General features: G+C 40.8%; 1 protein-coding gene and 1 pseudogene across 1 annotated transcript in view; both read left to right on the top strand.

Moving 5' to 3' along the window:
* Positions 1 to 24,800, top strand: part of WDPCP (WD repeat containing planar cell polarity effector) — a 684,160-nt gene that overhangs the window by 385,091 nt on the left and 274,269 nt on the right. The gene's annotated exons all lie outside the window — the stretch shown is intronic.
* On the top strand, positions 559 to 1,986 carry LOC141141586 (long-chain specific acyl-CoA dehydrogenase, mitochondrial pseudogene; annotated as a pseudogene).

Raw genomic sequence — 24,800 nt, 5'->3', positions numbered from 1 at the left:
CTTGCTGGAGAGGAAGCTGTAACTGAGGACAAGGATGCCTATGCATTTGCTTCTTCATTCTGAACCTTCTCTGTTTCTGAGCTTTCTGAACCTCTCCTGCTTCTTGATTATTCTATTCTACCCCACTAGGGTGGATTACAAAGTGAAAATTGATTAGGTCAAGGAGACAACACAGATAGGTCTTTCAGATTGTTTCAGTAACATCAGTCGTGTTATTAACCATGTGTTACTCCACAAGCAATGTAAAACAGTATAATAATTAATATTTTAATAAACATATAAATGCATTCTTTGTGGCCAAAATATCATACAGTTTATATTTTAATGAAGGTAGAATCTAAATTTAGTTTAAGTTTCAACTAAGGTAGCATTTAAATTTAATTTAAGGTTTTAAGGTAAAATCTAGGTATTTGCCTTAGTTCCCAAATGAGGTAATAGACTATGTTCTTCTAAATATTGCTTTCGTCAACAACACTGTTCCGTGGAAACAGCTGGTATACTTTATGGTCAACTTTACAGTTAAATTTAATTGTATACGTAGACCTTCAATACTCAGCAATGGCTGCCTGGTTCGGACTTCTACGGAGATCACTGCAGCGGCTCAACAGCTCTCCCAGAATTCCCTCCAGTGCCCTGGGCTGTGCTGCCGTGCGATGCCAGCAATCTCAGGCCAGCGGCAATGAGGAGATGCTGCGACCTGAGACATTCCAAGCCAGGAGCTTAATGGATATTGGCACCAGACATGTTTTCAGTGCTGATCATGACATTTTCAGAGAGAGTGTTGGAAGATTTTTCCAACAAGAGGTGGTGCCCTACCATGCAGAGTGGGAGAAAGCTGGACAGGTGAGCTGGGAACTGTGGGAGAATACTGGCCAGCAGGGTCTCCTTGGTGCCTCTATTCCAGAAGAGCATGGTGGCATTGGTGGTGATATGCTATCATCTGCTGTTGTGTGGGAAGAACAGATGTATGTGAATTGTACAGGACCTGGCTTCAGTCTTCACTCCGATATCGTCATGCCTTATATCTCACAATATGGCAGCAAGAGCTAGATACAGAAATATATTCCACAGATGGCGGCTGGTAAATGTATAGGAGCCATTGCAATGACAGAGCCAGGAGCTCGAAGTGATCTGCAGGGTGTGCAGACTAATGGCAAGAAGGCGGAGGTGATTGGATTTTGATAGGAAGGTATTTATTACAAATGGATAGATGAGCGATGTAGTAATTTTTGTTGCTGTCACAAACCGTGAGGCTCATACCCCTGCTCATGGCGTCAGTCTCTTCCTCGTGGACAATGGCACTAAAGGTTTTGTTAAAGGACGGAAACTAGAAAAAATTGGCTTGAAGGCACAGGATACAAGAGAATTGTTCTTTGAAGATGTCCGGCTTCCCGCTGATGCCTTATTGGGAGAAGAAAATAAAGGTTTCTACAACCTAATGGCAGAGCTTCCTCAGGAGCGATTATTGATTTCAGATATGGCCATTGCTAGCTGTGAGTTCATGTTTGAGGAAACCCAGAACTATGTCAGGCAAAGGAAGGCATTTGGAAATACTGTGGCAAACTTACAGACCGTGCAGCACAAGCTGGCAGAGATGAAAACACAGATTTGCGTGGGTCGCACCTTCATAGACAGCTGTCTCCAGCTTAATGTGGAAAAACGCCTGGACTCTGACACTGCTTCCATGGCAAAATACTGGGCATCTGACCTCCAAAACAGCATAGCCACTGAAGGTGTTTAGCTCCATGGAGGCTGGGGCTACATGTGGGAATATCCTATTGCAAAAACCTACATGGATTCTCGAGTACAGCCAATCTATGGTGGCACCAATGAGATTATGAAGGAGCTTATTGTAACAGATATTGTAAAGGACAAATGAGCTTCCTATGTAGACAACACCCAGTGCCTATAACATATGTGAAATGTTTTGTCCAAATTGTCAACTTTTTGATACTGACTGATTTGAGAGATCATTACCTGTGTATAAGGCCTCATTCACACAAGCACGTTTAAGTGTACACCTGTGTGAGGGCTGTGTTTTAGCTATAAGGTCTTGTGATTAATGCATGTGGCCTTGGAGACCTGCAGATGCCTCTGTTTAGTCTCCTTCACATTGCTCTGAGTGTACTACATGTCCCATTTGGGACTTTTTGATGATTATCCGTGGGAGTAACCTCAAACCTTTAAGGCTGGCTAACAACTGCCCCATCTTTTGCCATGATCTGTTTATTTTATCATCATTGTTATTTGGCTGGGGCTTTATTAGTTTAAAGCCGGCCATAGATGGTTCAAAATTCTGCCGATTCAGCAGGAACCAGCCAAATTTCAATCCATCTATGTGCAGGCTCATTGTTCTTGTACTGAGGTAAATCTATTGATCGACTACAGTATAACCAGTCTGTTGTTTTTTTTTTTCATTCAGTTCCTGCCAGTGGCTATAGCCACCAGCAGTGATCATTGTATTCTGGCAGCTTGGAAACCTTCTGCTGTCAGAATAGGAAAGACAACTGCATAATGTACGGCCTGCCTAGGTGTCTAACTAATTATTGTTTTTTGAATGTACACTTTGTCTAAACTAAGTTAAATTTTCCAATAAATTTTCATGAAGTAAAAAAAAAACTTTACAGTTAAATTTAGTCTACAGTTACACTTACTTTACGTTTTAAGGAAGGTAGCATTTAAATTTAATTTTAGGTTTTAATGAAGGTATCCATCTATTGCCTTAGTTCCCAAATATCTTAACCGGTTCCTGACCAGCCGCCGCAGTTTTACTGCATCAGAATGGCACGGGTGGGCGAAACAACGTTACCTTACGTTGGGTGCGAGGCCGTCTAGGGGGCACGTTCGCACGCCCCCTAGGCGGCCACGACGATCGGATTCGTTTCAGAACAGGGCCTGTAAGTGTAAACACGGGCAGGGGAAGTGATGTCATTTCCCTCTCTGGAATTCTTTTCCATTCCAAAGAGAGGACAGCCAAACGTGAGTTGCACCAACACTACAATGACACAGTACACGTAGGCACACATTTCACCCCCCGATCGCCCCCCAGTTAACCCCTTCACTCCCTGTCACTGTGTCACCCAGTGCAGTGTTCATATTTTTCTTTGATCACTGTACTGGTGTCATTTGTGACACTAATCAGCATTAGGGTACTTAGTAGTAAGCCCAGATAGGTCTAGGGACCCCCCAATAAAGATTTAACCCCTTGATCACCCCCTGTCACCAGTGATAACCGTATTAGTGTCACGGGTGACGCTGGTTAGTTATTTTTTATAGTGTCAGGGCACCCGCCGTACATTACCTAATAAAAGGTTTAACCCCCTGATCACCCAGCGGGTGATATCAGTTAGGTTTTAGCGTCAGTTAGGGTCTGTTTCATTCCAGGCAGCGTCAGATTAGTGCCAGTAGCCCTAACACCCACGGTCACACCATACACCTCCTTTAGTAGTTCAGTGTCTGAACGGATCGGTATCTTTGATCCGATCAGAACTATATTAGCATCCCCAATAGTTTAGGGTTCCTAAAAACGCAGCGTTAGTGGGATCAGCCCAGATACCTGCTAGCACCTGCGTTTAGCCCCTCTGCCCAGCCCACCTAAGTGCAGTATCAATCGATCACTGTCACTTAGTAAACACATAACTGCAGCGTTCGCAGAGTCAGGCCTGATCCCTGCGATTGCTAACAGTTTTTTTGGTAGTGTTTGAAGCAGTCACTGACAGTCAGGTGCTCTTTTTCCTGTGAGTCTCATTAGTTGTACCAGTAAATTTAGAGGCCAAAATGTCCAATCAAAGGTACACTAGTGAAGAGGCCTACACAATTCTGAGCATGACAGATGAAAGTGAAGAGGAACTCACCCATCTGTCAGATTCAGGCTCAGAATACGAACCTGTAGACAGCAGTGGCACCCTGACAGATAGCTCTGACAACGAAGTAGTGGTCCCTGCCAAAGTTTAGGTGTACCCGACCCCGTTCTTCTGCTGTTGTTGAGGTGCAAGAACCGCAGGGCTCTCGTATGGAGCAGAGAGCCAGTACTAGTGTCGCTCATCCTTCTGATGAACTGGCAAACACCAGCGGCCTTGTACATCCTGGTCGTACATCCAGCACTGCAGTAACACTTGGTGACGTGGCGAGTCCCATAAGTGCAGTTCAAGCTGGTGAGGTGGCTAGCACAACTAGTGTCCCGCAGCCACCAAGAAGACAAAGACAGGCCGAGCCCATAGTGCCCTTCCTGCTGCATTTGCCAATCCGAATTGGGAGCCCCCCACTTCTGCAACACTCGTACTTCCCCCATTCACTGGCCAACCTGGAATTCAGGTGGAAACAATTGATTTTACGTCACTTGATTTTTATTCGCTGTTTTTCACGGAAGATCTCTATAGCTCTGTTGTGGACCAAAGCAATTTGTGTGCTGGTCAATTCATCACCAATAATCCCCAGTTGACCCTTACCAGAGATTGGAGACCACCTATTGCGGTCTCCGAATTTAAGACCTTCCTGGGCGTCTATCCCTCCTCATGGGCATAACTAAAAAAACTGAGTTGCGATCATATTGGTCCACTGACTCAATTCACCATATGCCCTTGTTCTCTGCCTCCATGACCAGGACACGATATGAGCAGATTTTGCGGTTCATGCATTTCAACGACAATGAACTCTGTTGTCCTTGGGGTGACCCTGAATATGATCAGCTCTACAAAATTCGGCCCCTCGTAAACCACTTCAACCAGCAGTTGTTTACTCCTGATCAAGTTGTCTGCGTTGGTGAGTCCCTGATTAAGTTTTGTGGCTGCTTGTTATTCAAACAGTATCATGGAATTGAAATTGATCATGGAATTGGCACATGTGGCACCGTGCGATCGAATCGCTCGGGCTTACCCCAGCGGCTTATAGATTCTCATCTTAGGCTGGGGGAGAGAGCCTTCTTGAAATGTAATAATTTGCTCGCTGTGAAGTGGAGGGATAATAAGAATGTTTTTGGTCGGTCCTCCCTTCACGCAGACACGATGGTCAAAATTCAAACGGCGACTGGTGTTGTGGAGAAACCCCACTGTGTCCACAAATACAACCTTAACATGGGAGGGGTGGACCTCAACGACTAGTTGTTGGTGCCGTACCCAATTGCTCATAAGGCCAGACGCTGGTAAAAAAAAGTGTCTATACATTTATTCCACTTGGCTCTGCTGAATGCTTATGCGCTATACAAAGCTTCAGGACGAACTGGATCCTTCCTTAATTCCAGGAAGAGATCACCACAGGTCATCACCACCCATCTGTTTCCAGACGGTGCTGTGGCCCAACTTCCCAATCCAAATGCAGTGAGCCGGCTGCATGAGAGGCATTTTCCGTATGTCCTCCCTGGTACCCCTGCCCAAAGAAATCCCCAAAGAAGATGTGTCTTCAGAAAACGCGGATATAGGTGTGACACTCGCTTTTATTGTCCCTCCTGTCCTGTCCTGACCAACCTGGTCTTTGCATCGGTGAATGTTTCGAATGCTACCACACACTAGTGGAGTATTAGCATATGGTACAGCATTGCACAGTCCTAGCGCACACTTACACAGGGTCTCGAAAGATGAGATGGCCACATTTTGAGAGACCCTAATCTGGAACTTTTTACAATTTATATAAAAGTGCAAAAAAAAAAAAACCACACAAAAAAAGCCAAAAATAGTTGTGGTTTTATTTTTCTTCTTTCTCTATTGTTCTCTCTCTTATGTTCGCTCTCTATTGTACGCTCTATTGTTCTATATCTGTTGTTCTCTCTCTGTTGTTACTGTATTTTAGAACTGTAATGTTTTATTTTTACTATGTTTTATTAAGTGTTCTTGCATAGCAAGACCACTTACTGTTATCTCACATATATATTATTAAGTGTTCTTGCATAGCAAGACCACTTACTGTTATCTCACATATATATTATTCTTATTATTATAGCCAAATTTACCACCCTAACTCCTCCCACAGTTTTTACACTACATAGACAAGTAATATACCGAAACGTGCGGATTGTTCCCGAATGGTGTGCTATTACTTTGTGGAACGTTTCGCCGAATGGTTCACGAAATATCGTCGTTTTTGCGGCGAAATTGGTCCCATAGGAATGAATGGGGAAACTAGAGTGGGAGATGACAAAAGCTGGAAAATCAGAACATGATTTCTAAACTGCCACCACTCCCTCATTTTCAAGCCCACCTACACAAATCTTATATCAAAACGTTCAGCTATCCCTGCTGCCACTAAACATGTCCACGGCTAAGCCATAGTCCTGATAGTTTTCACAATATGACCATTTGTTTGCAACTCACGCCGTCCATTGACATTCATTGAAACTACACTCTAGCCCCCTCCAAATTTGAAGGGCAATATCTAAACTGCGACCGTGCCTTCAATTTTAATATTTCAGAGACATACTATGTATCAAAATCTAGGTCTGGGTCTTGTGATTCTCACAATATAAAGATCTTCGCTGTAGGATGTATAGTTTTTAAAATACGGCCATTTGTTTAGAGGTCATTTCAGGAAATTTTAGCCATTAATCAGAGTGTACTGTTAGTGTTTGTTTTGTTGCCATGGTTACCAAAGCTTCTGTTATACACAGGGGGGAAGGTGGCTGGAGCATCTCAGCTGATTACAGAGCCCGGGGGAGGGGACAGACACACCATGTACTGATTTATAATAGAGGAATATGATGGGGCAGTTTTGATGGGGTAATTCTGATGGGGCAGTTTTGATGAAGCAGTATTTGGGAAGCATAAACAGGGCATGAGCGTTGCTAGGAAACAGTGGTTGTAAACACAAGATGCTGAGACACTCCAAATGCATGTGACTTCATCTGCTAGACTTGATAATGCTTGTAGACTCCTCCCACAGTTTTCACACTACAGAGACAAGTAATATACCGAAACGAGCGGATTGTTCCCGATTGGTGTGTTATTACTTTGTGGAATGTTTTGCCGAATGGTCCACGAAATGACGTTTTTGCGGCGAAATTGGTCCCATAGGAATGAATGGCGAAATGTTCAAAACTAGAGTGGGAAGTGACAAAAGCTGACAACCCCATGATCAGCCAAAACATTATGACCACCCCATGATCAGCCAAAACATTATGACTGCCCCATGTAAAAAAAAAATATTTTTGAAAAAAAAAAAATTATTTTTGAAAAAAAAAAAATTATTTTTGAAAAAAAAAAAATTATTTTTGAAAAAAAAAAATTATTTTTGAAAAAAAAAAATATTTTTGAAAAAAAAATTTCTTTTGAAAAAAAAATATATTTGAAAAAAAAAATTATTTTTGAAATAAAAAAATTCATTTTTGAAAAAAAAAAATTACCTTTGAAAAAAAAAATTACTTTTGAAAAAAAAAAATCATTTTTGAAGAAAAAAAAATCATTTTTGGTTAAAAAAAATTCATTTTTGAAAAAAAAAATTACTTTTGAAAAAAATGTTCAGCTCTTTCAGCGAATGATGGAACTTTTTTACTACTATTTATACTTTTTAAAATATTAAGCTTTTTAACACTTTTCACAGTTACTCAAGCCACTCCACCCCACCCAGTTACTCCGCCCACTCCAGTTGTAGAGGCAAGAACACTTTCACAATTTCCCCAGAAATTGTACCTTTTCTAGTTATTATTATTATAGCCAAATTTACCACCCTAACTCCTCCCACAGTTTTTACACTACATAGACAAGTAATATACCAAAATGTGCGGATTGTTCCCGAATGGTGTGCTATTACTTTGTGGAACGTTTTGCCGAATGGTTCACGAAATATCGTCATTTTTGCGGCGAAATTGGTCCCATAGGAATGAATGGGGAAATGTTCAAAACTAGAGTGGGAGGTGAAAAAAGCTGAAAAATCAGAACATGATTTCTAAACTGCCGCCACTCCCTCATTTTCAAGCCCACCTACACAAATCTTATATCAAAACGTTCAGCTATCCCTGCTGCCACTAAACATGTCCACGGCTAAGCCATAGTCCTGATAGTTTTCATAATATGACCATTTGTTTGCAACTCACACCGTCCATTGACATTCATTGAAACTACACTCTAGCCCCTTCAAATTTGAAGGGCAATATCTAAACTGCGACTGTGCCTTCAATTTTAATATTTCAGAGACATACTATGTATCAAAATCTAGGTCTGGGTCTTGTGATTCTCACAATATAAAGATCTTCGCTGTAGGATTTATAGTTTTTAAAATACGGCCGTTTGAATTACTGCACAGTTGTTAGATCTATCATGGTCCTGTGTATTGTGTATTGAGCAGCATTTGTGAAGCATAAACAGGACATGAGCGTTGCTAGGAAACAGTGGTTGTAAACACAAGATGCTGAGACCCCCCAAATGCATGTGGTCATACCTTCATCTGCTAGATGAAGGTATGACAAAAGCTGACCCCCCATTATCAGCCAAAACATTATGACCACAACATGATCAGCCAAAACATTATGCCCCCCCATGATCAGCCAAAACTTAATGCCCACAACATGATCAGCCAAAACATTATGACCACCCCATTATCAGCCAAAACATTATGACCCCCCCCATGATCAGCCAAAACATTATGACCACCCCATTATCAGCCAAAACATTATGACCCCCCATGATCAGCCAAAACATTATGACCCCCCATGATCAGCCAAAACATTATGACCCCCCCATGATCAGCCAAAACATTATGACCCCCCCATGATCAGCCAAAACATTATGACCCCCCATGATCAGCCATAACATTATGACCACGCCATAATCAGCCAAATCATTATGACCGCCTCACGATCAGCCAAACCATTATGACCCCCCCATGATCAGCCAAAACATTATGACCACGCCATAATCAGCCAAAACATTATGACCCCCCCATGATCAGCCAAAACATTATGTCCACCCCACGATCAGCCAAACCATTATGACCACCCCACGATCAGCCAAACCATTATGACCCCCCCATAATCAGCCAAAACATTATGACCCCCCCATGATCAGCCAAAACATTATGTCCACCCCATGATCAGCCAAAACATTATGACCACAACATGATCAGCCAAAACATTATGACCCCCCCCATGATCAGCCAAAACATTATGACCCCCCCATGATCAGCCAAATCATTATGACCACGCCATAATCAGCCAAATCATTATGACCGCCCCATGATCAGCCAAAACATTATGTCCACCCCACGATCAGCCAAACCATTATGACCACCCCATTATCAGCCAAAACATTATGACCCCCCATGATCAGCCAAAACATTATGACCACGCCATAATCAGCCAAATCATTATGACCGCCCCATGATCAGCCAAAACATTATGTCCACCCCACGATCAGCCAAACCATTATGACACCCCCATGATCAGCCAAAACATTATGACCACGCCATAATCAGCCAAAACATTATGTCCACCCCACGATCATCCAAAACATTATGATCACCCCATGAAAAAAAAAATTAACAATCATTTTTGAAGAAAAAAATCTTTTGAAAAAAAAAAATACATATATTTTTGAAAAAAATCTTTTGAAAAAAAAAATACATATATTTTTGAGCTAATGATGGGACTTCAACTTTTTTACTACTATTTATACTTTTTAAAATATTAAACTTTTTAACACTTTTTACAGTTACTCCAGCCACTCCAACCACACAATTACTCAAGCCACTCCACCCAGTTACTCGGCCCACTCCAGTTGTAGAGGCAAGAACACTTTTCACAATTTCCCCAGAAATTGTAGCTTTTCTAGTTGTATTTGCTTTGCAGGTATGTCTAATGCCCCGTACACACGGTCGGACATTGATCGGACATTCTGACAACAAAATCCTAGGATTTTTTCCGACGGATGTTGGCTCAAACTTGTCCTGCATACACACGGCCACACAAAGTTGCCAGAAAATCCGATCATTCTGAACGTGGTGACGTAAAACACGTACGTCGGGATGATAAACGGGGCAGTAGCCAATAGATTTCATCTCTTTATTTATTGTGAGCATGCGTGGCACTTTGTGCGTCGGATTTGTGTACACAGAATCTGACAACGGATTTTGTTGTCGGAAAATGTTATAGCCTGCTCTCAAAGTTTGTGTGTTGGAAAATCCGATGGAAAAAGTCCGATGGAGCCCACATCGGAATTTCCGACAACATGCTCCGATCGCACATTTTCCGTTGGAAAATCCGACCATGTGTACGGGGCCTTACCGTTATACTGTAATGTTCCTGTTTTATTGTTAACCATAATTTGCTTAGCAATTCAGCTGCAGCACTGGTTTATTCATTCTGACAGCAACAGCGTTTGCTCCCACGATACTTAAAGCTATGACTCCAGCACTGTAGGAGGTGATTTCACCACCACAGTTAAAAAAAGAGCATATATGCCAAAGCATGGGGTCAGGGGTGGAGGAGCAATTTGCTCCTAAAATTAGGGGAGGTTTTCCTCCATGCTTCGGCATATATTTTTTAGGCACAGATTGTGTTAAAAAATCAAGTTGTGTTATTGAGTTAATGTTTTATCGTTACCATTGTTTGCTTTCCAGATATGCCATTCAGTTGCAGCACTGATTTATTTATCTTGACAGCAACAGCGTTTGCTCTCACGATGTGAAAATCAGCGACTCCAGTGCTGTAGTAGGTGCCACCACAGTTTTAAAAAAAAATGGTGCATGTATGCCCATCATTAGAAGTGGGTGGATGAAGGGCATACCCACAAACAATCTCTTTTTTTGTTCAGCCCACAGGCTGCATTAAAAGAAGAACATTAAAATACTGTACAGTATATGCCCAATATGGACCAGCAACGTACTGGTATGTTGCTGGACTTTGAGTGGTTATACCAGAATGATGCCTGCAGGTTTAGGTATTATCTTGGTGTCATTCTTTTCAGCCAGTGGTCGGCTTTCATGTAAAAGCAATCCTAGTGGCTAATTAGCCTCTAGACTGCTTTTACAAGCAGTGGGAGGGATCCCTCGCACCGTCTTCCATGGTTTTCTCGGGCTCTCCTGTCCCAACAGGGAACCAGAGAATGCAGCCGGTGGTTCAGCCAGCTAACCATACAGCTGATCGGAGACCAGAACGGCTCCAATCATCTCTATGGCCTAAGAAACTGGAAGCTACGAGCATTTCATGCCAGATATAAACAGCACCATTGGGAAATTGGGAAAGCATTTTATCACACCAATTTTGGTGTGGTCGGATGCTTTGAGGGCAGAGGAGAGATCTAGGGTCTAATTTAGACCCCAATTTTTTTTAAAAGAGTACCTGTCACTACCTATTGCTGTCATAGGGGATATTTACATTCCCTGAGATAACAATAAAAATGATAAAAACATTTTTAAAAAAATGAAAGGAACAGTTTATAAATAAAATAAAAAAGCAAAATAAATAATAACTAGAAAAACTACAATTTCGGGGGAAATTGTGAAAAGTGTTCTTGCCTCTACAACTGGAGTGGGCGGAGTAACTTGGTGGAGTGGCTTGAGTAACTGTTGTGTGGTTGGAGTGGCTGGAGTTACTGTGAAAAGTGTTAAAAAGCTTAATATTTTAAAAAGTATATAGTAAAAAAGTTGACGAAGTCCCATCATTAGCTGAGAGTTGAACATTTAAAAAAAATTTTTTTTTTTTTTCAAAAATTATGAATTTTTTTTTCAAAACTTTTTTTTTTTCAAAAATTATTTTTTTTTTTTCAAAAAAAATTTTTTTCAAAAATATTTTTTTTTTCAAAAATATATATTTTTTTTTTCAAAAATATATATATTTTTTTTCAAAAATATATATATTTTTTTTTCAAAAATGATTTTTTTTTCAAAAATGATTTTTTTTTTTCAAAAGTTTTTTTTTTCAAAAATGATTTTTTTTTTTTTTCAAAAATGAATTTTTTTTTTCTTCAAAAATGAATTTTTGAAAAATGATTTTTTTTTTCAAAAATGTTATTTTTTTTTTCAAAAACGAATTTTTTTTTAATTCAAAAATGATTTTTTTTTTTTCAAAAATATATTTTTTTTTTATGGGGCGGTCATAATGGTTTGGCTGATCATGGGGTGGTCATAATGTTTTGGCTGATCATGGGGTTGTCAGCTTTTGTCACCTCCCACTCTAGTTTTGAACAGTTTGCCATTCATTCCTATGGGACCAATTTCGCCGCAAAAACGACGATATTTCGTGAACCATTTGGTGAAACGTTCCACAAAGTAATAGCACACCAATTAAATGACATTGAGGCCGGATTCACACTGGTATTTTTCAGCTTTTCACAAAGTTCCACAAGGTAATAAAACACCAATTAAATGACATTGAACATTTCGCCATTCATTCCTATGGGACCAATTTTCCGCAAAAACTACGATATTTCGTGAAAAATTCGGCGAAATGTTCCTCAAAGTAATAGCACACCAATCGGCAACAATCCGCTCGTTTCAGTATATTACTGTCTATGTAGTTTAAAAGCTGTGGGAGGAGTTAGGGTGGTATGATCATGGGGTTGTCAGCTTTTGTCACCTCCCGCTCTAGTTTTGAACAGTTTGCCATTCATTCCTATGGGACCAATTTCGCCGCAAAAACGACGATATTTCGTGAACCATTCGGTGAAATGTTCCACAAAGTAATAGCACACCAATTAAATGACATTGAGGCCGGATTCACACTGGTATTTTTCAGCTTTTCACAAAGTTCCACAAGGTAATAGCACATTAAATGACATTGAACATTTTGCCATTCATTCCTATAGGACTAATTTTGCCGCAAAAACAACAATATTTCGTTATCAAACCTAGCAGATGAAGGTATGACCACATGCATTTGGGGGGTCTCAGCATCTTGTGTTTACAACCCCTGTTTCCTAGCAACGCTCATGCCCTGTTTATGCTTCACAACCACTGCTCAATACACAGGATCATGATAGATGTAATAACTATGCAGTACTTCAAACGGTCATATTTTAAAAACTATAAATTCTACAGCGAAGAGAATATATTGTGAGAATCACAAGACCCAGACCTAGATTTTGATGCATAGTATGTCTCTGAAATATTAAAAATGAAGGCACAGTCGCAGTTTAGATATTGCCCTTCAAATTTGAAGGGGCTAGAGTGTAGTTTCAATGAATGTCAATGGACGGCGTGAGTTGCAAACAAATGGTCATACTATGAAAACTATCAGGACTATGGCTTAGCTGTGGACATGTTTAGTGGCAGCAGGGATAGCTGAATGTTTTGATATGAGATTTGTGTAGGTGGGCTTGAAAATGAGGGAGTGGCGGTAGTTTAGAAATCATGTCCTGATTTTTCAGCTTTTGTCACCTCCCACTCTAGTTTTGAACATTTCCCCATTCATTCCTATGGGACCAATTTCACCACAAAAATGACGATATTTCGTGAACCATTTGGCGAAACGTTCCACAAAGTAATAGCACACCAATCGGGAACAATCCGCACGTTTTGGCATATTACTTGTCTATGTAGTGCAAAAACTGTGGGAGGAGTTAGGGTGGTAAATTTGGCTATAATAATATATATGTAAGATAACAGTAAGTGGTCTTGCTATGCAAGAACACTTAATTAAAAAAAACACCCCTGTCCCCCCGTGCTCACGCGCAAAGGCAAACGCAAGCGTCGGTCTGGTGTCATATGTAAACAGCATTAGCACCATGCATGTGAGGTATCACCGCGAAGGTCAGATCGAGGGCAGTAATTTTAGCAGTAGACCTCCTCTGTTAATCTAAAGTGGTAACCTGTAAAGGATTTTAAAGGCTTTTACAAATGTATGTAGTTTGTCGCCGCTGCACGTTTGTGCGCAATTTTAAAGCATGTTGTGTTTGGTATCCATGTACTCGGCATAAGATCATCTTTTTTATTTCATCAAACATTTGGGCAATATAGTGTGTTTTAGTGCATTAAAATTAAAAAAAAGTGTTTTTTCAAAAAAAAATGCGTTTGAAAAATAGCTGCGCAAATACTGTGTGAAAAAAAAAATTGTACCATTTTAGTCTGTAGGGCCTTTGCTTTAAAATATATATATATATAATGTTTGGGGGTTCAAAGTAATTTTCTAGCAAAAAAAAAAAAATATATATATTTTTTTTTTTCATGTAAACAAAAAGTGTCAGAAAGGGCTTTGTCTTCAAGTGGTTAGAAGAGTGGGTGATGTGTGACCTAAGCTTATATTGTACAGGACCCCAGAAACCAAGCACCGCCTTCGGGCTTTCTAAAGGCATAAAATTGTGATTTTACTCCTCACTACTTATCACAATTATGGAGGCCCTGAAATGTCCTGATAGCACTCAGCATGAGAGCATGCTGAGTATTTTGCAGCTCTCATTTGTTTTTGAAAATTAAGAAAGAAAAGAAAAACATTTTTTTTTCTTTTTTCAATTTTCAAAACTTTGTGACAAAAAGCGAGATCTGCAAAATACTCAACATGCCTCCCAGCAAATACCTTGGGGTGTCTACTTTCCAAAATGGGGTCATTTGGGGGGGGGGGGGGGGTTGTGCTATCTGGGTATTTCATGGCCCCTGAAACTGTGATAGGCAGTGAGAAGTGAAATTAAAAATTTACGCCCTTAGAAAGCCTGAAGGCGGTGATTGGTTTTCGGGGTCCTGTACGCGGTTAGACTGCCAAAAAGTCCCACACATGTGGTATCCCCATACTCAGGAGAAGCATCAGAATGTATTTTGGGGTGTAATTCCACATATAACCATGCCATGTTTGAACAATATATCATTTAGAGACAACTTTGTGTAAAAAAAAAAAAAATAATAATAATTTTCCCGAAACTTGTGGCAAAATATAAAATATTCCATGGACTCAACGTGTCTCTTAGCAAATAGCTTGAAGTGTCTTCTTCTTCAAAATGGGGTCATTGGGGGGTGTGCTATCTTGACATTTCATGGCCTCCGAAACTGTGATAGGTAGTGAGGAAGTGAAATCACCATTTTACGCCCTTAGAAAGGCTGAAGGCAGTGATTGGTTTTCGGGGTCCTGTGGCTGCATACATTTTGGCCTAAATGTATGACTAAAATTGAGTTTGTTGAATTTTTTTTATAACAAAAAGTAGAAAATATCATTTTTTTTCAACATTTTTGGTCTTTTTCCATTTATATCGCAAAAAATAAAAATCGCAGAGGCAAAAAAATACCATGAAAAGAAAGCTCTATATGTGGGAAAAAAATGAAGCAAATTTCGTTTGGGTACAGCATTGCATGACCGCGCAATTGCCAGTTAAATCAGAGCAGTGCCAAATTGTACTATGGTCATTGAGTAGCCAAATCTTCTGGGGCTGAAGTGGTTAATAGACCATGCCCTCCTAAATATTGTTTTAGTCTACACTACAGCATTGTTCCATGGAAACAGCTGGTAAACTTTACAGTCATCAAAATATAGTGCCCCCAGCTGTTAGGCATTTAAAAATGTTCCAAGGTGTCTATTTAACACTGTGGAAGAGTCACTTTCTGTAGACTTCTGCTGGTACTTTTAAGAAGAACAATGTTCCAACATGGACCTCTAGAAGTTTTACATTTCTTCCCCCCTTTGTCCCTCCCACCAAATTAGCTACAAAAGTCAAATCAACCATTTCTTTAAAGTCATGTGGAGTAAGGCCCACATGGGGCTCTTGTTTAAGAGAACACCACTGCATAATGTCCTAGCATGTATGAATGGATAGGCCAACAGTGTGTCTCCTTCGCACCCAGCATGTTCCTGTTATGCAGCCAACTGTACAGGCTTGTGAATAACAATAGGCTCTAAATCATTACAAAACCTCTTCAGGAATGTATTTGCTTTCCTCTTTTACATAATGAACACATTATAGCTTTAATGGAGTTATTAACAGTGGATGCTAATAATGTTTATCCTCTAAAGTCACTTGACCCGCTGGATTGATCTGGCAGTTTAAATTATTAGTTAAGTTTAACTAGGAATCTTTGCTTTCAAGGGTTTGAAAATTACTCACTAATTGCATTAAAGAATCACAGTGGAAACCAATCTGATATTTTCTTTTGTAAAGCAGTAACTGCCAAAGTGCTCTTCATTGCTAACTTTAATCACTGGATACATTGTGATTTCAGCATATATTTTTTTTCAATCTTATTTTATTGAAAGATGAAGGAAGAACAAATGTAATAATCATGTTACAGTAAATTATAAAAATGTAGCTTACATACAGTAGTGAGGTAAACCTTTACGGAATATGCACAGAGGCATCTTTTCTTTAGAATTCCTGGTGGAATAGTGGTGCATCACAGTGTAATTATATGACAAAGAAGAGTGAATAATAACATGCGGGCGAGTTCCAACATACAATTCCATTCTAATTGAACGTAGATCTATGATGTAATGTGGTCCATCCTAATCGGGATGGTATGCTGTAGGCATCCTTTATTGTCTTAGGGTAGATATCTAGTTCACGGATCTATACTGGGAATAAGACCTCAGTTCATATGCTTGGGTGTTTGGTTCAAGGCGGGAAGAACAGCAAGTAGGGAGAGAAGAAAGGTTACATCAAGGAAAGGGATAAGGGAGGTTAAAGAGGTTAAAGATCACTCCAGCATGGCTATCCGGTAGATGAGGTTGGGCCATCAGCAGCCCATAGAGTAAAGTCTTTAGAGTAACGAAACTTTGACCATGAGGTCCACGTGATGGAGAACTGTTCCTCCTTCCTGGATTCCTGCACCAACAGAAGCTCCAGATCTCTTATCTGATCCACTTTAACAGCCCAATCCCCCATGGAAGGTACATCCGCTGTTCTCCAATGACGGGAATCACCGTCCTAGCTGCAGCCAGAAAGTGGCATAAAGTATCTTTTTTAATCGACTTCAGGGGTCCTGGGATCATAGATGGGAGGACTACCTCTGGTGTGGGCTTAATTGAGGTCACCATCAGCCTGCAGTAAAGGTCAAAGACATTTTGCCAGAATTTCCGAATAGAAGGACAAGCCCACCAAATGTGGAGCATTGTCCCTCTAGAGGACAGGCATCGCCAGCAAGTATCTGGCAAAGAAGGGTTAAAGCGTTGTATAGTCGCAGGGCATCTGTACCATCTTGTCAACAGTTTAAACCCTTTTTCTTGAGTCTTAGTTGCTAGGGAAATCTTATGCGTCAGGATGAAGCAATTTTGCCAATCAGCAGGTGAGATAGAGTGTTGGAAGTCTACTACCCATTTCTGCGTGTATGGTGGAAGGTCAGGGGTAGATATGTTCAGTAGTAGGGAGTAAAGTAAGGATACCACGTGCGTCGGCGGGTCGGGCTGTAAAGGCAGCTCGTCGAAATTCGATGGGTCAAATAGGATATCCAATAAGGAAGGAAAGGTACGTATGAAGGACACAACTTGGCTTCTCTGTAGCCACATTGTTGGGTGCCTCAAAGCTGTCTGGGAAGGTGTGTCTGTTCTTAAGGATGGGTCCGTGCGAAGGACCTGAGCTAGGCATCTATGATCCTCCTTATTCCAGGGTCTAAATCTCCTCCCACTAACAGCTGGAGGGAAAGCCGGGGTCCCAAAGAGAGGAGTCATAGGGCCCTGTGGTTTAGATATTTTACCAGCTGAGACCATTCGGTCCCAAACCTGAAGTGTCTGACGAGTAAGAGCAGTAGAGAGCGCGGTGTCCTTACGTTGAGCCATAGGAGTCCACGGCAAGGGCAAAGATCAATCTCATTTAGCGGAAGAATCATTGTATCATATCTTATCCTGGGACGGTCCACCTTCAATTTCAGCAAATTTTTATGCCAACTGTATTTGAAACTGCAATTGTCTGCACTTCTGCCAGTATTTGGACATTCTTTGCTTACTTTCTCAAAGTGCTATCTGTGCAAATACGTTATTTAAATACATTTCTAAGGAAAGACTGTGACGTTCAATGGCTATAAATGTTGCACCTTTAATATTATGTTTACCTTGATAAGCTTTTACATTTCATATATTGTATTATTTTGTAGATCAGACTAGATTATCCTTCTAGATATTTTATGCCAGACATATTGCAGTTATCATAACTCCAAAATGACTTCTGAGTCAAAACTGGATTGTTTTCTGGCCGATCGAGAGACAGTTAATTCCGATCACTGTGCTGCATGAGGACCTATTCACCATTTTCCTTTTGCTGCAATAAAACAGATCCATTTTACTGCTTGAAACTGCATAAAAAGCTGAAATCTCATTAATTTATATGTGCCAGTTCACATCTGCACACTGCACTTTTCATCTGGCAATCCAGACAGCGAGTCTGTTGTCTTTCAACAGAAAAGCTCTCTTGTAGGTACAGGGATAAGACAGACCATTTAACACTGGCAGGGGTGCTTAAACTCTTTAGCTTTTATTTATTTATGTAAAAGCTTTATCCCAAAGGGAAAAAAAATTATCTTTCCTGTAACTGATACTAAGGTATTAGCTGGAATTCGGCTTTAATGCGTTACTGTATTTAAATGTGCTAGTGCTTCTAACACTCCCCTCCCCCCCATACTGACAATGCTGCTGTTTGCAGTGCCCCCTGTTCTCCTTCATCCAGAGTGGGGACACTCAAATACGGGAGGTGTGTTACTGGCCAGATCACCAGGGAAAAACAGAGGGAACAAGCCTGAAAAAAACTTATATAGCCACCACATCTAATGATTGGTAAGCTGCAATATGTTACTTTTTTGGTTTTGGGTTTAATACTGCTTTAAGCAGTCCTCTTGAAGTAAATTGTAACAATATTCATCCATGTAGCATTTTTAATGCACCTAACAAAAACAAACCTAGATAGGACTTTAACGGTACCACACCAAAAATGGATTTAAAAACATAATGATTTTATTACAAAATACAAATCTTAAAATCCCAACAAAAGGGTAAGTAACACATCCAAAATACACCTAACCTATACAGCTTGAAAGCTGTCTTTGAGGATACCAGTATGCACATTATATCCTTTTGATCATGTCTTTGATGCATTTCGCAGGACAAGGCCTGCGTCTTCAGGAAGAACACAGTTTTTTAAGTGCCTGTTATAGGTATTACCAAAATATGACAAATAATAAATATCAATGTAGAACAGTTAGCCATGTGGACAAATGGACCCCAGGACCCCACATCTCCAACCAAGATAGAAGAATAATGTAATAGGCAATGTATTGTGTTTATGCAACTATCTAACTGTCCTTAAAAGAGTAAATGAATAAGTAATCTATATGGTCCGCTTTGGATCAACGGCTACTGGAATCAGTAAACAATGTGGTCTTCTTTGGATCCTCCGTCTGTGGTTGTGGGATCCTAAGGTCCATTTGTCCACATGGTCATTACATTTTTTCTTTTAATACATTTTTATTGAGAACAACAATGGTACATCGGACTATTTGTTTCAAAAAATCGGCATTTGAATATCAAAAACTGAGCATTGATATTGATTTGCTTTGATCCGGCATAAGAATTGCAAGAAACAACATGGTAATTCTTAATTAGATAACCACAAAAAAAAGAATTGCATATAAGAATATGCAATATGAATATTAAATATAAAGTATAAATATATGAATATAAAGAATATGTTAAGGAGAAAAGTATAAAAGATAAGAAGAGAGAGAAGCTCCAAGACTTTACATAATCAAGGATATACCCATATGACCCCCTCATGGTTCCCAAATTGCCTCAAATTTCTTAACTGAATCGAGCAGGATGTTTACCATTCTCTCCTGAGACATAATCCTAGAGATTTTCCTTTTGGCTAAAGAAACTGAGACCTTGGGTTGTCAATTTAGCTCCCAGAAGAATTTAAAAAAATTAGTGAATGAGTGCTCTTAGAAACTTTTGTTATGGGAAAGTTGAGTAAAGCCAGTGAGGGGGATTTGTGAACCAAACAGCCTGTGACTTTGCAAATTAAATAAAAAATCTTATTCCTGTAACGCTACCCCCGGAGGAGCCGCTTAAGTTTGTTCAGGCCGTTACTCTGCCTCTCAACCCCAGTAACCGTCTCAGCCCCTTCTGGCACACCTGGCAATAGTGTAAGTGCAATAAACCAATGAGAAACACACACGTTATGATAAAACACAGAAATTGTCTTTACTGCAATATTTCTGTGACAAAGTAACAAACAGTAACAATATATATGTTCAAGGAATGCAATGGGAGAGCAATAACTGAGGTTATAAGCAATATAGCTCAATACTATATTCAGGCTGCTTTCAGGGGATTCAAAACCTAACAATAAGCCCAAAAGCAGAGGCACACTTACATTTCAAATAAATCACAATATGGCAATCCATATCAGATTCGTTACCTTTACTCAGGTTGGCTCTATGAGTCCAGGCAGAAGGAGAGCAGAGGAATTTGTGTCAGACCTCTCTCTTCTGTCCCCTGACACCACAGTCCCAACTTTAAACACTTTATTCAAATCAACATGTAATGGCTTAACTTCCTAAATATATGTGCGGGTCCATATGGCACTAGTAGCTTCAGTCCTTTTGAAAAACAATTTGCCCAGATTATCAAGTGAAGAAAGCAGGATCTTTCTCAGCAAGGTGAAAGGATAATGGTGTCTGTATACAGTGTCTCTGGAAATGGATAGCCTTATCCTTTAGCCCCGTGGCACTACAAGTGTCAGCAAGATGACTAACAGCAATGCTATCTGTATACAGTGTCCATTTAACTTCTTCTGTGGTGCAGTGTCCCTGTTTCCTGCGGAAAAAGGGTTGAAAATACTGCGCTAAACCCAATAAACTGTGAATAAAAAGCTGTTATCACACAAACAAACCAAGTCTAATCAAGAGTGCAAACAATAAGTGTAGCGCTAAAAATTAATATATGAGTAAAAAAATATATAAATACAAAACCTGTATGCATCCAAAACACCCCAATCACACAGGCGGAGATGGATGCAAACAATAAATATTATAAGGCATAAAAAAATAAGTCCCAAAGTGTTGTGAAGTGATAACAATAAACATAAAAAAGGGGAGAAAGAAAAGTCCACACGTAAAGTGTAGAGTGTCCAATGGCTTAGGAACTCTCTCTTCAGTCTTCAACCAAAGTGGAAAATGCACCAATGAACAGGGGAAGGCATTCAGATGGAAGAATGGGTACTCTTACCGGATTATTTGGACGCATGTACCGTACGGCAGTGCATCTATAAGGCTTTGGGATACTGGATCCCCAATAGTGATGCCACACTGGATGGTCTCCTGCAGACCACCAACTCCAATCCACACAGGGTTGGGTGATGGTTGAAACGAGGGTATCCGAGGCTTAACAGCTACCAAACCAGTCCGACAATGAAGGTGGTCCGAAGATGGTCATCAGTGCTTTCCTTCTGTGTTCACCTTTAGAGGGCCAAACCAGTCCGACAATGAAGGTGGTCCAAAGATGGTCATCAGTGCACAGAAGGAAAGCACTGATGACCATCTTTGGACCACCTTCATTGTCGGACTGGTTTGGCAGCCATTAAGCCTCAGATACCCTCGTTTCAACCATCACCCAACACTGTGTGGATTGGAGTTAGTGGCCTGCAGGAGACCATCCAGTGTGGCATCACTATTGGGGATCCAGTATCCCAAAGCCTTATAGATGCACTGCTGTACGGTACGTGCTGATCCAGTAAGAGTACCCATTCTTCCATCTGAATGCCTTCCCCTGTTTATTGGTGCATTTTCCACTTCGGTTGAAGACTGAAGAGAGAGTTCCTTAGCCACTGGCACTCTACACTTTACATGTGGACTTTTCTTTCTCCCCTTTTTTATGTTTATTGTTATCACCTCACAACACTAAAGACTTATTTTTTGATGCCTTATAATATTTATTGTTTGCATCCATCTCCGCCTGCGTGATTGGGGTTTTTTGGATGCATACAGGTTTTGTATTTATATATTTTTTCACTCATATATTCATTTTTAGCGCTACACTTATTGTTTGCACTCCCTGTTTCCTGCAAATGGGCAAAAGCCCTCTCACCCAACCCTGCAGTCAAGGCCAAAACGAACGTCCTGGAACAGCAGGCTCTCCTGGTGACCCGACTGGTCACCTCACACTGGAACGCTTCACCGTCGGTGCAGGTGCACCCGGGAGTGCACCTGGGAACCCCCCCTCTCAGGCTGGATGTCCAAATTAGCGGCGGAGGCCTAAATTGCGCAGTGAAATCACCTGGGAGACAGCATATCTACCTCAGGTCTGATCTCTTCCCCTGTCTCATGCTGTCTGAATTCTCCTCAGGAAATCAAAGTGGAGTCTCTGCACCTACTTCACCATCAGTGCAGGTGCTAAAGAAAGCAGGATCTTTCTCAGCAAGGTGAAAGGACAATGGTGTCTGTATACAGTGTCTCTGGAAGTGGATGGCCTTATCCTTTAGCCCTGTGGCACTAAAAGTGTCAGCAAGATGACTAACAGCAATGATGTCTGTAAACAGTGTCCATTTAACTTCTTCTGTGGTGCAGTGTCCCTGTTTCCTTCAAATGGGCAAAAGCCCTCTCACCCAACCCTGCAGTCAAGGCCAAAATGAGCGTCCTGAAACACCAGGCTCTCCTGGCAACCCGACTGGTCACCTCACACTGGAACGCTTCACCTTCGGTGCAGGTGTGCCTGAATGTGCACCTGGGATCCCCCCCTCTCAGGCTGGATGTCCCAACTGGCGGCAGAGGCCTAAATCGCACCTGCCCTCAGAGCATGCTGGTCTTTTGTAGTTCCATACAGTTAAATCTGAATGTGGAGTCCTGGAACTGCAATTCTCTTTATGCTTCGCTACCTGATGGTAATCACTCTGCTGACAGGATGTGATGACACAGAGTCTTAACTGCCACTAGAGGGAAACAGTTTCATTGCAACAATGTTGCAGAGTGTCTTTTGATACCACAGGTAAGATAGCCAGCTCCCTGTTACATCCCAAAAGCCCCTAATATTTGGGCATTCCCACCACACCTGCATCATCGAAGAGGGAAACATTTTGGCTAGCCTGGTCGGGACCAGGTACCAACTCGTTAACACCTTGAGATTCACTTCTATCAGGGAGGTGTTCCAAACACCCCGGAAAGAGCGAAAGAAAGACCTATTCCAGTCCTCTTAATCCCAAACTTTATGCAGATCACTCTCCCACACCAACATATTTGGAAGCTTTGAGAGGTCTTATGCCAGTGACAAATAGATTATCGAGATGCCCACTTTGCTCCGTAGCCTGGCAGCACCACTGTTCATACGCTGTTAATCTCAGGGGATCAGGTTTACTCTTCCAAAGTTTATGAAGAAAGTGCGACATTTATAGAAATCTGAATTTCTCAGAGGCAGGCATGTCAAGTTTGTTAATGCAATAGCTAAGTGAGATCGGCTCTAGACAGGTAAAATGGTGGTCACGGAGGTACAACCCCTTATCCATCCATTATCTAAAGGCCCTAATAACTGGTTATTATGAAAAATATGGGCCAGTGGTTGTACGTCGGAGGTCAATGAGGAGAGACTCCTAAGGCTATACCAGAGGAACAAAGAATGTGGTAAAGTGGGGGACAATATGGCAGGTCGATTCTTAGGGCAGGCACCAGAATAAAAAGTCTAACGTAAAGATAGGTACTGCTTGTCGCTCCAAATGCACCCAATCAGGCTTCTCTAGGCGGCAATATATAACCAACGTTGAGCCAGGCAGGCAGCCTGGTAATATTGCAATTAGGTAGTCCTAAGCCTCCCTGGGACCTTGGCCAAAAAATAACTTGTGATAGACAATGCCAGTGGAACCCCAGATAAATCTGACTATTTTCCCTTGAAAGCCCCTTAGGTGGTCCCTTCGAATTGGGATTGGGAGGGAGCGGAAGAATCATTATTTTTTTTTTATAATCCATTTTTGGTGTGGTACTGTTAAACTCTTTTTCTTCTCGATGCCAATGTAATAGTAAAGGATGTAGTACCAATAAATCCATCAAGCATAGGAGGAGGCCATATTTGCCCTCCTCCCCCCAACTCCAGTTACAGCAGGTAAAGTTAGTATTGAACACGCCACCATTATTCTACGTAAATATATTTGTAAAGGTACTATTGACATGACATTTCATGACTTGTCGGTAACAACCCCTGCAATCCATACATACAAAAATCCAAAACAAATAAGTTCAGAAATTAAGTTAAAGTATCTCACAAAAATCGAAAACAAATACGTTCAGAAATGAAGTTACTGTATGTGTAATAAAATGGAATGACACAATGAAAAAGTATTCAACACATGAAGAAAGAGAGGTGCAAAAAGGCATGGAAAGCAAAGACACCAGCTGAAATCTATCAGTAATTAGAACGAGATCCTGCCCTTTGTCAGTGCAAATTAATATCAGCTGGTTCAGTCTCAACTGATGGTCTATAAAAAGGTGTCTCATTACTAAGGTACAAGAAACATCTCATGATGAGTAAAAGCAAAGAGTTCTCTCAAAACCTTTGCAACCTTATTGTGCAAAACATACTGATGGCATTGGTTACAGGATTTTTAAACATCTGAATGTTAAAGTGAGCACCATTAGGGCCATATTTTGGAAGTGGAAAGAACATAATTTCACCCTAAACCGGACACGACCGGGTGCTCCTCACAAGATTTCTCACAGAGGAGTGAAAATAATTATCAGAAGAGTTGTCAAAGAGCCAAGGACTACTTGTGGAGAGCTTCAGAAAGACGAGGCTTGTTTAAAGTTTAATGCACAACATTTAAGCAAGCCTGTGAAATACTAGGAGAATATAGTCTGGTCAGATGAGACCAAAATTGAACTCTTTGGATGCCATAATACACACCATGTTTGGAGGTCAAATGGCACTGCACATCACCCAAAAACACCCCCAAACCAGCAGTAAAGTTTGGAGGTGGGAACATCATGGTGTGGGGCAGTTT

This window comes from Aquarana catesbeiana, linkage group LG04 (genome assembly GCF_042186555.1).
Source record: "Aquarana catesbeiana isolate 2022-GZ linkage group LG04, ASM4218655v1, whole genome shotgun sequence".
Classification (NCBI taxonomy): Eukaryota; Metazoa; Chordata; class Amphibia; order Anura; family Ranidae; genus Aquarana; species Aquarana catesbeiana.
The sequence above is the reverse complement of the archived record's forward strand: the minus strand, read 5'-3'. Positions and strand labels throughout refer to the sequence as shown.